General features: G+C 42.4%; 1 protein-coding gene across 1 annotated transcript in view; it reads right to left on the bottom strand.

The window, feature by feature from the left end:
* The window catches only part of LOC122795685 (coiled-coil domain-containing protein 166-like), a 1,310,434-nt gene that overhangs the window by 33,886 nt on the left and 1,262,463 nt on the right, over positions 1 to 14,085 (bottom strand). The window lies entirely within an intron of this gene.

Raw genomic sequence — 14,085 nt, 5'->3', positions numbered from 1 at the left:
AAATCAAGAAAGACTAGTATGGTGGTATGGACACACAGATTTACAGGAAGACCATGTTCTGTAATTCTTTTTTGTTGTACACCAGCTGTCAACCTTTCCATCAAAAGAAGAGGATTGTGAAAAGTCACCTTACCAGGATTTCTCACCTGACATCTGACGATAACTGTTTAAAACAGTTTTGACACCCTCAAATCTATGTTTTTGGAAAAAGGGTATGCTGAAACTCTTCTTGATTATCTTCAGAAGGATGTGTGGGTAGACAGAGACAATAGGTATGCACCTATTATTAGGTATGGCCTTGATAATATTAAGTTGAAGGACAAGACAAATGAAAGTAAGGATACTCTTGGCTACACCAATATGGTTTTACATTACTCATCGGACTCTAAAGACATCCAAAAAGTGGTGCAGAGAAATTGGACCATCTTACATTGTGATGAGGAACTCCTACAAAATCTTCCTTCATTCACCATTAAGAGCAAATGAAGATTGCGTTGACTGGGTATGGTTGTACATGCTCCAGTTTCAAGAAATTCACATTTTTGGGGCTTGAACAGGTGGAAGCAGGTGCCTTTGTTGGTGACTGGGAAAACAGACTTCTACACTGTGAGATGTATCGGCAACTGGCTTTAGATGCAGCAACTTCACCTGGATTGAATGACTATATTTCCATTGCTAGTGAACTTAAAAAGAAAAGCCAACATAGTTTGAGCAAAATTTTAAAACTGTTATGGCTTCTGTATTATTTTAACATTCTAGATTTGTTTTAGCCCTTTTTACTTGTTTTAATGTGGAAGTGTTTTTTGGGATGTGTATACCTTTAAGATCTTTCCTGGATTTTGTTCAGCCTGCCTGCTGATTGACAGTTTCCCTCCTGGGGGCTGGGGTTTTACTTCTCTCAGCTCTTAAATTCAGTGTTTAGAGGAGTTTTCATGGTTCAAAAGAAGACTATGTTTACATGAAAGCGCTTAAACGTGAATTGCAGTGGCTTTATCTGTTTTTACTTTTTTTTTTTCCTAATAAAGGATTGTTTCTTTCTATAACAACTGCAAACTGGAATCCTTTCTACCATTACTGAATTAATTTGCTGTAGTCTTTGGCTTCCCGGTCAGTTGTTTGTTCTATACTTTGAAAATTCTCTTTCTCTGATGTTTAATGATTATTACAGGTTATACTAATAAATAATTATGGGTTAAAAGCTAGATTTGTTTTCCTTTTAGTTCTCCTTTTAATCATTACCAATCCCCTTCCAAGTGTGATAATACACACCTGTTGAATGACGGCTATTTCACATTTCCTGACCTTTTTGACAGTATTCAAGAATAACCTAACTTTTTTAATGTTGCCTTTTCCTTCAATAAGGTATTGTACTCTCTTTCATTTTCTTCCATTACTTTCTCACAATTCTACATATTCCTGTTAACTTTTGACTTTCTACCCCTCAATTTATGCAGTTTCCTCAGTTTTCTATTTTTTTTGCTTCTGCAACCCCCACCCCCCCCAAAAAAAACTCTTAAGTCTCCATCCCTTAGTGGTACATTAATTTCCCTGACTCCTAGCATCCTAGGAGACTTGCAGTGGGAAGCTACAGTCAAGCAGTGTCGCAATCATCTAGCAATGGATATAAGAATTTTTGAATGCTGTTAGCACCACCTTCACCCCCCCCCCTTGGCCTGAAAGTTTGAAGCAATAACTGCTATGCAAAACCAGTGTAAGTCGATGCTTTCCTATACATACAGACCTCCCAACCGTTCCAAATTACTCTGTTTTTACCGAGTTTTGGGGTCCAAATGAAGGGGTGCCACGATTCCCGAGTGGCACCCCTTCATTTCCGATTTTTCTTTTCTTTTTTAAAAGTTTCGCGCTGTCGGAGCTGATGTCATCACATGCGCAATGACGTTAGCGCCGTCAGGCTACCAGCCAGTCGGAACTGAGCTCAAGGAGCTCGCGTCATCGTTTCCGGCTGGCTGACGGTTAACTTTTAACCGCGAAGCTGATACAGGTAAATGGATGGCAGCAGCATGGCGAACAGAGGGCCGGAATTAATGGCAGCGAGCGGAGCTGGGATTAGTGAATGGCGGCGAGTGGAGCCAGGATCAATGAATGGCGGCATGAAGAAGAGGGCTGCTAGCGGAGCCGGGATTAATGGCGGCAGCAGCATGGAGAGTGGAGAGCGTAGCCTGGATTAATGAATGGCGGCATGAGGAAGAGCACTACTCAGGGTAAGTGTGTGTGTGTGTTGGCTAGAGGTATTCAGGCTCAAACCCTGTACCTTTAGTACAGGGTAAAAAGGGCCTACTATCCCTAGCCACCACCATTTCTACCGACATGCTAATGAATGATGGCCACTAAGATGATCCTGATGGGCATAGATTCTAGTAGTGATGGCCTGGAAGGAGACATTCAGTGTTGCAGTCAAAATGAGCATTGATGGTTTAGTAGCAAGCATGTTCTTGTGCTGGCAGACAGAGCAGGCAAGTATGTCACTGCAAAGCAACCAAAGGGAGGGTATATATTTATTTTAGTTGAATTGTATTTGTATACCAGGGCAGAGCACTGATCAATACTTACCAATTTCAAGAAAGAAAATGAAAAAAGAAGAAAAAGAAGAAGAAAAAAACGGACTCACTGCTTCTGATGGCCCACTAACTGAACCCTTTCCACCATTTGACAGGTTATATTTGGCTAGGATGTACAATTGAATGTACCAACTGGGAGGTGAGGGAGCAAGACGATTATGTGAGGGGGGAGTACATGAAGAACAAAAACATTTTGTGGGGGGTGGCTATATACTTTTATCGACTGAAGCAGTAACACAGGCTGAGTGGATGTTAGGAAGTTAATTATCCTATACTCATCTGCCTCGACAATGGGGTTCTCTAATCCAGTATCAGTGCAACTCTGTTTCTGCTGTAATGCTGAGTCAAAGTTAATCATTAATTCTGCTTTCCTCATGCTACTGTGGCCACAGTACCTCAGCCAATATTCTCTTAGCAACAATAAAAGGTGGGAAGAGAAACAAAAACTGGTCAAATTCTGACTGAGTTGAGAGCTATGATAAGTAAGAACACTTTTTTTTTTGCTAAGAGTTTAGAGCTATGATAAGAAGATGACTGAGTTGAGAATACTTTTTGTTTTGCTAAGAGTTTAGAGCTATGATAAGAAGATGACTGAGTTGAGAGCTATGATGAGAAGTAAGAACACTTTTTTTGTGCTAAGAGTTAAGAGCTATGATAAGAAGTGAGCACACAATTTGTATTCCCCTATTATTGTTTTTGTGCTAATAGTTCAGAGATATGGTGAGTGAGAAGTGAGAACTGAATTTGTATTCCCCCATTATTGGCTTTGTTGTTTGCCCATGTTTTTTGTGTTGAGGTTAAGAGCTATGTTGAGAAGTGAGAAATGAATTCACTAAATGATGGCTATTAAGTTTCAGTCTTCCTATTTTTCAGACAGCTGCTGATGTGGGATAATGGTATGTTGTTCTGAATGTAGTGCATAGAGTCCTGGGTTCAAAACCTGTCAGTGAAATGCATGATGATAGCGCCACATTTTATTCTAGCAACTTTACAAAATTATACAAGCAATGTTTAAAATGTGTCCCTGGTTTTTGACCTTTTGCCCCCCCCCCCAAAAAAATGAAACTGAAAATAAGTGCGAAACACTGTTCAAGATGCCTATGGCATACACTACTGTCATTCTATTTATAGTGTGGGTGTGGAAGCAGACTATTATGATGGAAAAGTTCTGAAGTGGGCAGTTTTGTCATTATTGCTTCATGTGTTTTGTTTCATTGCCTACAGTACAGATTACTGGTAAAATGTTCAAACAATAAATTTAAAATGTGCTCTAACATCTGTGTTGTATTATACAAGGAATATAATTTAATAAAGTCAGGAAGATGTATAAAGAAAAGAACACGGCAAGGATTCACGAAGCCTCCGTGTAAGAGTTATAACTCTTACGTGGAGGCTGCAGTTAAACGGAGTGATGTCAGCATGCTTTGCATATTCATGAGAGCATGCTGAATCACACCTAAGTCTAACACGGTCCGTGTAAGACAGTAGGGGGTATGTCCGTAGGCCGAGCCCTGCAAGCGGACACGCCCCCAGAAGTGTAAAAGTGCCCAAAGTAAACACCCACAACAGATTCCACGGAAATGTGAATAAACACAACACAACACATGCCCCCACAGACTATGAACATAAAATATATAAATGAACATGTTATATTTCTTTTTAAATTGTAAAGATGTTTAACCGTGAGTGCGCTCGTTTGCGTGGGCGTGCCCGTAGTGCAGCTACAGTTAGCAGTCAGTGGGAAAGCATATAAGCACTAAATATGCAAAATAAGCCAGAAAGCAATAGCGTAGCGGTAGAGATGTTGGCTGAAGAGCAGGCATTCATGGTTCGAGCCCCCACAACACCAATTTTTGTTTTTTGCAAAATAAGCAGGAAACAAGTCCCTGACAAATATGTACACATAAAACCACAATTTATATAAAATGTAATGAAATAGCCCATTTATATTGAAGAAATGTGAGGTAACAAAAGAATAAAAAATGCCAGATGTGCTCATAGCTGAGCTACAGTTTAACAGAGTGAGTGCATCTGCTCGTAGATGAGCAGTGGTTTAACTGGTGCAAAATGAGTGCCCGTAGCTGAGCAGTGGTCTAACACGCTAAATCTATGTGCCCCTAACTGAGCTTAACGTAATATGCGTGCCGATAGCCAAATGTGGCTTAAAGCAGCGTACCCCGTTTGCGCGGAGCTGCGCACCGCACAAACAAGCTAACCGACGGGCAACGTTGAGCAAGCTGTATCAAAACTGCCTTTACACAGACACACCCATCAGCATGTCTAGACAGTCATGAAAAATAAAAAGCAGTGGCCAGGTTCGAACCCAGGATACTATACACCATAGTCAAGGTACAGAACCACTAAGCCATGACAGCAGTACCTAGAAATGCAATAATAGCTAATATATAGGAATGAATATAAACTGGAGCATGACAATGCAGGTTTACTGAAGTTGATACAATTCCAAAATGGCCAATCACAAATATGTGCGGGAAAAACGGACTATTTAAGCCCCATAGGCGGGAATACACAGCATAAACGATTGTACAACTGACCTGCAGGCAGAATGACAGGAGTAGGAGAGGGTAGTTGCTTTCGAGCACAGAGGTGGGGTGTTGAGGAGTCCAGGTACATGGTCTGGCACCTAGTCCATAATCATGAGGCCCAACTCATGCAGGGCCAGGTCCTCTGGGGAGCATACAGGGCCGAGGCGTGGGACCGGTTGGCTCATGATCTCACCAGTGCCACAGGGATTCCAAGGACTGGTGAGCAGATCCGTCACCACCATGCGGACCTGAAGAGACGCAAGCAGGACCAACTGAACCTTTGGATCCAGGAGGCCCGGCAAACACCCAACGCCCTACTACTGAGTAAGTAACATTTAATTATGTATGTAAGAAATTAAACTAGCTGATATTATGGAGATGTGTATTCCAATATTACTTCATTTATATTACAGCTGCAGGTGTCCGTTCTGCGAACCGCAGAGCCTATGGCGATAGGCTGGTGCGGTTGCGCCACCAGGCAGGTCAGTAATCCACTACCAGTAACTGTAAAGAAATAAAAAAGTATGACAGTCAGCAAAAGAGTGCAGTGTAGTCAGTAAGGAATAAAATCTGCAAGTAACAGTGTGAAAGTGTATGTGTATGCAAGTATTGCTTGATTACAAAAGTGTGTTTCAGCCTGTAAGTTAAACCGAAAAATGAAACTGTCTGACATATATTCTGAAATAAAAATGCCCTACCTGTAAGAAAATAGTACACAACCTGCAGCAGGCTGAAACGTATAGCTGCAGAAGATGATGAAATCACATGTGTGAAATATATCCCTGTGGAAATACTGAAACATGACAGAAGTGAGACTGCTGGAAAGAATTGTAATAACTACAGGTAAAACATGTCAATAAAGCCTAGAAGTAAGTACCATCCTGAATAGTAAAATGAAAGCAAGTGAGAGAGTGTGAGAAAGTGTCATGAATCCAGCAATACAGTAGTAATAAACCCCGGATAAAGTATACTGCAGTCAAGACAGAATGAAATGCATGTGAGATTCAAAACCAAACAGCTAAATCTGTTCAAAGTGTTGCTGCATCTGGAACGTGTATCCCAAAATCTGGATATGTTGCTCTCAGTCTGCAATATGCAGATAGGATGATTGTCTGATATACCAAACATCCACACTTGTCTACAGCTATATAAAGCAAATGTAGCAGGATGATGTAGCTGAACAAAGCTAGATATGAATGTGTATGAAGAACCATAAAATGTATATTGATGTTGCAGTAACAGTCCTATCACCAAGTTGAAATAGTTATCATATAGGAAACTGTAGTCAGAACAGTAGTGTGTATATAACTGTAGCTATTAGAAATGTACAGCATATGTATTGATATTCGAAGGTGTTAATATTACTTTCTTTACCCCACCCTATAACCACATATAACCCATTCCACGTGAAAATGGTATGTGCAATCACAATTAACACCCCTGGACGTTTGTCCTGTTGGGTCATATATATTTGCATGTCCGTTGATGCATCTGCCCTGTTCATACATCCACACCTGATGGCCTGTTGCCATCAATTAACCCTGCATGTTGTTGGACTGTGTATTTCTGTTCAAATTATGCATGTGTTATGCACGCTGTTCAATGGTGTGAATATCTGGGTGTTTGGTTAATGGGAATACTATTGCATGCTGTTACAACTAATTGTGAATGGTATTATATGTCACTAACCCAAACTGTCATGACATAATGCAAAACATAGGGGCGACAAGGAAGGCGGGTTCCAGCGGACCCACCTCTCCCACCTCAGCTGGCGAGTGCACCTGGCACTAGTGCCGAGTCCGGACCCTCCTCCGGTGGCCCTGTGCCACCTGCGGGTGGAAGCGCTGCAGGATGGGGCTCGCCCCTCTGCAAGTGTGGCCGGAGGAGAACCACCACTCACCCTCCGTGGCGTCCGGACTGTGGTGCGTGGGAGATTCGGGACTCTGTTCTCGAGCCCCTCGCCAGCTCGAGGCACGGTGGCGCAACTAACGGGCATGCCTGTTGCCCCGCCTACACAGCCCCCAGCACAGCCCCGTCCTGGGCAGTGAAGGAACAGTGGCAACTGCCTATGGGTGGGGATATCAGTTCCACTGTTGCCATCTGTGGGCTCATGAGCTCTGGATATCCAAACCTCCGTCCCCGTCAATTGTGTAACCCCCCCACACGTGTCATACACCGCCCCTGTATGCGTCTTGTTTGTCTTGTCTGTTTAACTACCCAACCTACCTCCCCAGCTGTACCGACTTCCTTCACCTGACATACCGCTCTCACCTGAAAAAAAAAAAGGGGGCACTTTACGCCCCATACATAGCTGCCCATTCCGCACACATATCTGCTGGACATGGAACCTATCAATTACAACTGGCTGTACAACAAGTATTATTGTTGTCCTGACACCTCTCTCAGGGGTGGAAGGTTTCAAATGTCACACCAAATTACATACATATGCACAGCTGTTGCTGATGAAGAAATGGGCAGCTATGGGCCTTACCTACATCCCTCCTGCACATCCCAAGCTTGTTTCCCTACTGTCTTACCCTCTTTGTGACCCCTTTTTCACCACTTTCCTGTCTCCCCATTTTCTTTTCTTTCAAAGAAAATAGCGCGGGTGTGCGCAAGAGTAAGCACGTTTAAGCGGTTGTAAGCGTGTGTGTGCGGAGCTAAACGCCAGTGCGCATGCGTGAGCTCCGCGCAAACCAGCGCTAACCCGGTTACAACTGCTTAAAAATGCCTTAGTCACTTTGATTGACAGGTCTTGTAGTCAGTTCAGAAGCAAAATAAAATCCCACTGGCAGTCCCGAACCCAGGACCTTGGAAACAGTAGTCTGCATGACTTACCACTAAGCCATGAATTTTATACAAGAACATTGTGCTAAAATAAATATATCATGTAATAGTAGGAATGAATGTAAAGGGAATATAGATGTGTAGTACACAAAGCATGCCATTTAGAATTACTATCAAAACTAGTGGATTTCAATAATAGTAGTGTGTGAACAGAAACAGCCATGCTAGTTGGTAGCTAGTAGGTAATAATGTCACTATAGCACCTTGCAAGCCACACACATACTCACAGCAGGATAATCACTGCCCATACCCCACAACCTCTTACAGGAACACATCCGGACCAAGTAATAAAATATGTGGAGCAAAGGCCCAAAACCAGGGATACATTACAAATAATGTTACAACAAATGCAGACAGTTCAGAGAGTAACAGGGTCTGCATTTTGTGGGATGTTTGGAAGGGTATGAAGTCTGAAACTTGAATGTTTGTCACCATATTCTGACTTGAGCCCAGAGTGATTTCCCAGAAAAAGGTGTGCATGAGATATTGACCAAAATATGAGGCAGAAATGTGGACAACCTGCAAATATCTGTACACATGACGGGTCTGACACCACCATATTTGAATAGTTAAGAGCCTAGACATAGCAACAGTGAATGACTTACAGGGATGCCCCACAGACTCCATGTGAAATGTACAAACAGTAGGCAGAAAGGTGTAACACATGCAATGTTAACTAAGGAGTCCTGAAAGTATTCACCACTTGCATGGCAGAAAAAGTGTAGTAATACATATGTTCATGCTAACCCACAGTCACAACTGCAGCATACCAGACATTTTAATGGGTGTACCCCACTGATATGTACCATTCCATGAGGCAGATAACAGATGAACCTGAAAGTCTCTGGGGCCTGCTCAGCAGCATACTCAAATACCCTAATAGATGTCAAGGCCCACACCATGGCCAGACCACACTGCATGCTGTAACACCGTAGCAGATATAGCAAGCATTCCAAGGTGTGAATGTACATGGAAAATAGGAAAGCTACAGCAGCACACTACAGTCAGGACGCCTAGCAGGCATACAAGTAGTGACTGTAAAGGGCAAATATTGAAGCCTTAGCAACAAAGTGCAAGCAAAAGTGAAAGGAAAGCACACACACACACACACACACATTAACAGTAGTAGTAGTTGTAGGTGTCAGTGTACATACACAGTTAGTACAGGAAACTGGAGAAATGAATGGAGGAATGTTAATCTACAACACACCTGGAAATATGAGAGAGATACCAACCTTTACACTCACAGAACATTGTCCACAGCATAACAGCATGGTCCCTGCCCTTAAAATCTGAAAGGGCTACGCCTATCTCACATACCTTTTTATAGCACTGTTCTGAAATCACAGTGAGAACTGCAATCAGTACACAACTGGCTGCATGCAATTAGCAAATGCTGGCTAACAATTGGTGCAGAGGCCATCACATGGGCATATGCAGATACCTACAAAAGTATGCAGTACTCCGAGTCCACACATGCAATACTTTCATTGCACCCTGAGAAGGACGTGAGAGACAGACAGAGAGAGAGAGAGAGAGAGAGAGAGACAGAGACAGAGACAGAGAAAATTGCAATTAAGCAGACACAAACAAATTGTTCAGCAACAGCCACCTGAAAGCTGACAACTGGGAAGTGGAGCAGCAGGACAGAGGACCGGACGGCAACACAAGCAGCTGTGACAAACACAGGTAATGTAAAGTAATACTATAAAGGTCTACATACTGTGAACCCTCCATATGTGTCATTGGTCTGTATCCATATGTATATGAAGATGTGTAAAGGGCAGGGGACATACAGCAACTATCAGTGAAGGCTGTACATACATTTGTATGTGAGAGCATCTATGTGCACATATCAATGTTGGTTGATTGTAGGTTGTAGTGCGATGTACAAAGTAGGTTTCACAGTTATGTATGTTTAGCAGTATGTCAGTGTGTGTATACAGTATGGTAGACAAACATGTTGATATACCTGTCTATCATATGGATACGTATGTATGTCAACCATACCTCTCAACCTGGAAACATCAAAAATCTGGACAAGGCCCATGAAAAATAGGTACAAATCTGTACGCCGATTAACATCTAATTTGCATACATGATTATGTAACCCCACCCACTCCAATGGGATTGTGGGATACCAACTTTCGAACGCAAATTGAAGAACAGACAACCAAAACATGGCACCAGACCAGAGTCCCCCTGCAGCCATTCCAGTGTCCTGTTACCTGGCTATTTTGCCCCATTTACCATAAACACTAATGTATGCATACTGCTTTACTTCTACAATGATTTGAATTTTATTTTTACATTTTACAGCACAACAATGCAGAAACACTAAAAGACATCTTCTGGTAAACAAAGCAACACTGTCTCACAATGAAAATAGGCTTGACATTAAACTTTGCCCTTGAAACTCACATTCATTGAAACAGCATCGAAACCCACACCACATCCAAAGAAAATGCATCTGGCCAGTGGTGGATAAAGATTACCTTCGGGCTGTTTTCAAATCATTGGCCCCTTGCACACAAAACAAGAAACATACATGTGTTCTTTTCTTTATATACCTTCCTGACTTTATTAAATTATATTCCTTGTATAATACAACACACATGTTAGAGCGCATTTTAAATTTATTGTTTGAACATTTTACCAGTAATCTGTACTGTAGGCAATGAAACAAAACACATGAACCAATAATGACAAAACTGCCCAATTCAGAACTTTTCCATCATAAAAGTCTGCTTCCACACCCACACTATAAATAGAATGACAGTAGTGTAAGCCATAGGCATCTTGCACAGAGTTTCGCACTTATTTTCAATTTCACTTTTTTTTTTGGTGGGGGGGGGGGGGGACAAAAGGTCAAAAACCAGGGACACATTTTAAACACTGCTTGTATAATTTTGTAAAGTTGCTAGAATAAAATGTGGCACTATCATCATGCATTTCACTGGCAGGTTTTGAACCCAGGACTCTATGCACTACATTCAAAACAACATACCACTATCCCACATCAGCAGCTGCCTGAAAAATAGGAAGACTGAAACTTAATAGCCATCATTTAGTGAATTCATTTCTCACTTCTCAACATAGCTCTTAACCTTAACACAAAAAACATGGACAAACAACAAAGCCAATAATGGGGGAATACAAATTCAGTTCTCACTTCTCACTCACCATATCTCTGAACTATTAGCACAAAAACAATAATAGGGGAATACAAATTGTGTGCTCACTTCTTATCATAGCTCTTAACTCTTAGCACAAAAAAAAAAAAAAAAAAGTGTTCTTATTTCTCATCATAGCTCTCAACTCAGTCAGAATTAAGAAATGGTGTTGGCTAGGGACAGTAGGCTCTTTTTACCCTGTACTAAAGGTACAGAGTTTGAGCCTGAATACCTCTAGCCACCAAGTGTATTATATGGGGGCATTTTCACACACACACACACACACACACACACACTCTGGTAACTTACCCTGAGTAGTGCTCGGCCTCTTCTGTTCCTTTCCTCATGTTGCTGCTGTGGGCTATCCATTCCCCGGCCCATGCTGCCGCCATTAATCCCGGCTCCCTGTCTGCTGCCATTAGTCCACTCCCGCTCCGTCCCATGCTGCTGCTGCCATTAGTCCCCATGTTGCTGCTGCCATTAGTCCCGCTGCCTCCGTCCCATGCTGCTGCTGCCATTAGTCCGTCCCATGCTGCTGCCATTAGTCCGTCCCATGCTGCTGCTGCCATTAGTCTCGCTGCCTCCGTCCCATGCTGCTGCTGCCATTAGTCCATCCCATGCTGCTGCCATTAGTCCGTCCCATGCTGCTGCTGTCATTAGTCCTGGACCTGGTGGACTCCTGTTCCCCATGCTGCAAGGCTCCCTGTCTGTTTCAAATGCTGCTTTAATCCCGCCATGCTGCCAGGCTCCCTGTCTGTTTCTCATGCTGCTTTAATCCCGCCAGCCGGAAATGATGAAGCAAACGGCCAGCCAGCCGGAAATGATGATGCGAGCTCCTTGAGCTCAATTCCGACTGGCTGGTAGCCTGACGGCGCTGACGTCATTGCGCACGTGATGACGTCAGCTCCGACAGCGGGATATTTTAAAAAATTTAGAAACCCGAAAGAAATAAATCAGAAATGAAGGGGTGCCACTCGGGAATCATGGCACCCCTTCATTTGGACCCCAAAACTCGGTAAAAAACGAGTAATTCAGAACGGTTGGGAGGTCTGATGTCAACATATGTATGTGTGTATATATATATATATATATATATATATATATATATATATATATATATATATATGACATGCATATATGTATACATACATAGAGAGAGAGATGTAGGAATACATAGACAGATGTAGATAGAATATTGTACAAACATATATATGTAATGCACACATACAGATATAGATATATGTAGATACATATACATAGACAGACTGATCTGACTATTTACAGGTATGACTGTATATGACGACCTTCAACACACCCTGTCCCACCCCCTCTGTCACTCTCACCCCCTCTGTGTCCCCTCCCACATCTATAGCAATATATGTACATCAATATATATATGTGTATATGTATACAGACATATATATATATATATATACATATAGATATATCTATATACACACATATATATATATATATATATATATATATATATATATATATATATATATATATAGAGAGAGAGAGAGAGAGATGTATATACATTCTGAGTGAGGCACATGTGTACAGATGTATTGCAACAGGTGCCTGGTGACAAAGGCATGGAGTGAACACCAGTGTCAAAACCGGAGTGCCATACCACATTCCAAATCACCTACACCAGTAACCACCAGATATGTGATTGGCTGCCCACCACTGCATGTGTCAGGGGTGAACAGGGTCAGAAATGTGTACAATAGTGGCCCCAATGATATTCACAGTGGCACACTATCCCTGGAATACCTGCACATGGTATGTGTCAGCGAACATGGTGTGTCAGCTATGGACATGTAGGTCGGTGTACCCCTCCACACCACATAATGGATGCCATGGTATGGACCTCACATGACAGCTACAGATATGGAGAAGGACACAGTGACATGTACAACACTGTGACAATGCACTCAAACACATTACCAATGCACAGTGACTGACAACACCACAGAGTACACATATACTACCCACATTGAGGTTACCACTCCCGGATTTACATATGTAAGTCACACCCATGACAGATGTCCAACAACCATAGTAACACCTCACACCATCCACAACCTAAATGACTGCTGTGTGTTGTCCGTGCCACTGCAATAGAGTGCACATGTGGAGGTAAAAGTTCCTACCCACAGATAAGACATACCCTGCAATAAACCACAAAATGTTAAGAAGCAAGACTCCCCATGAGTACATGTCACACATACCCCTGCTGAATGTTAGTCAGATAGGTAATATGCCATATGAGTCACCCTGTGTAACTGTGTGACAGCAGCAGGTACCATCACACCACATGTGTCACAATGGTCAGGGTAGCAGAACAGTATGCTGCTGTAGTCCCAGGGGCAATAGCATATTATAGCATTGTATTGTAATGTAATGTATTGTGTTGTATTGTATTGGTATGTTGAGGTGCCTCCTTTGTGGAGTGGAACCACTGCTGCTGTGCGCCAGTGTACAGGTACATATCCTGTAGTCAGGCTAGTGTTACATAGCACTTCTATATGTGTGTTTAGCTCCTGTCAGAGTTTATGTAGCATGCAACTGGGGATACCATCAGGTCCCATTCATGTTGTGTATTCTGCTGTCTTGAGGGTGGCTCTCACCTGGACATCTGTGATGACAGGGAGGTTACAGTCAGCTGAGATAACTATGTCTTATTTTGGGGGAGAGGGTGGGGTGACACCTGCACTGAACCTGTCTGCCACAATGTTGTCAATATCTGTGGTGTCAGTGAAATATTTGTTGTTGTGTACTAACTATGGGCATAGAGGATGGATCCTGACCAGGTTGCTAACATAACTGAAGAAGGCCTTCTGGTTATCTGTAGTGTCCCTCTTGATTTCCCTCTCAAAGTTGCCCATGGATGTTTGTATGATGGAAAATAGATCCTTACTAGTGCTGCTCAGA

This window comes from Protopterus annectens, chromosome 2.part2 (genome assembly GCF_019279795.1).
Source record: "Protopterus annectens isolate FY-2018-M chromosome 2.part2, PAN1.0, whole genome shotgun sequence".
NCBI classification, from domain to species: Eukaryota; Metazoa; Chordata; order Ceratodontiformes; family Protopteridae; genus Protopterus; species Protopterus annectens.
This window is presented reverse-complemented; position numbering and strand designations above follow the sequence as displayed.